We start from the raw sequence: 1155 nt of genomic DNA on the forward strand, positions 1-1155 counted from the left end.
GTGTGTGTGTGTGTGTGTGTGTGTGTGTGTGTGTGTGTGTGTGTGTATGTGTGTAAGAGAGAGGGAGACAGACAGACACAGCACAAGGACACAGGGCTGGCGAGGGTGGCGTTGGAAGAGCTGGTGTGGCTTCACCTTGTGCTGGGAGTGTTGATCAGTGCACCTTTCCAGGAGAAACTGAATATAAGATCCTTAGGCACAGAAAGAACCTCTCATATGTGAACTCTCTGGGGATTCAATTCACACTCTTCCCACTTTCTTTCTCACTGTCTCTTTTGAAATTCAGGGGAAAGCATTTCCCTAACTCTCAGATAATGAAGAGAGAGAACTAAGAGGCTTAAAGGTCAAGATTTGTAAAACTGAGCAAACTGGTCTCACAAGGTTTGGATCTGGAGTGATGGATCTGCATCAGGCTTGGTGACAATGACGGGAGAGGGGTCAAGCAGGTAGTATGCACCGCAGACACTTAGCCTTTAGTTCCAGGCACTGTTCTGAGAGCTCTGCATGCATTAGTTGTCTTAGTCTCTCAACGATCTTACGAGGTAATAACGTTATTGTTAGTGTCGTTTCTATGTCCTTTTTGCAGATGGGGAGACTGATGTCTGATAGATAAGTAATGTGCCCAAGGCCTCACAGATAATAAGCATGAGCGCCGGGATTTGAACCTCTGCATCCAACTATGGACCAGTGGTTTTCAAACTGGGGGCACTTTTGTCCCCCATGGGACGTTTGGCCACGTCTGGAAGTCATATCTTGGTGGGGGACTGTTACTGGCATCTAGTGGATGGAAGTGGGGGATGCTGCTAAACACCCTGCCCACCCCCAACAAAAATTTACCAACCCCCAGTGTCCCGAGGGCTGAGGCTAAGGACCCCTGCTCTGGATACGTCGCATCTTACAGTTCTAGTACTGAGCAAGATGACGGAGGCTGAGGACCAAATAGAAAGCTTGAGATCAGACGCTCAAGCTGTGAGTAGTCCGAATCCACCCTGGCCAGCCCAGACGCCCCACTTCTGAGTTCTCAGGTACAGGAAGCAAGGTTCTCCTGAATGACCTTCTGCTTGGCTTCTGGCTGAGTTTGGCAGGGAGTTGCTGGCTTTTTGCCTGAGCCATCACAGGAGACCTGGCTTTGGAATCTCAAGACCACATAGTAGG

The sequence above is a fragment of the Lipotes vexillifer genome, unplaced genomic scaffold, assembly GCF_000442215.2.
Source record: "Lipotes vexillifer unplaced genomic scaffold, Lipotes_vexillifer_v1.1 scaffold212, whole genome shotgun sequence".
Lineage (NCBI taxonomy): Eukaryota > Metazoa > Chordata > Mammalia > Artiodactyla > Lipotidae > Lipotes > Lipotes vexillifer.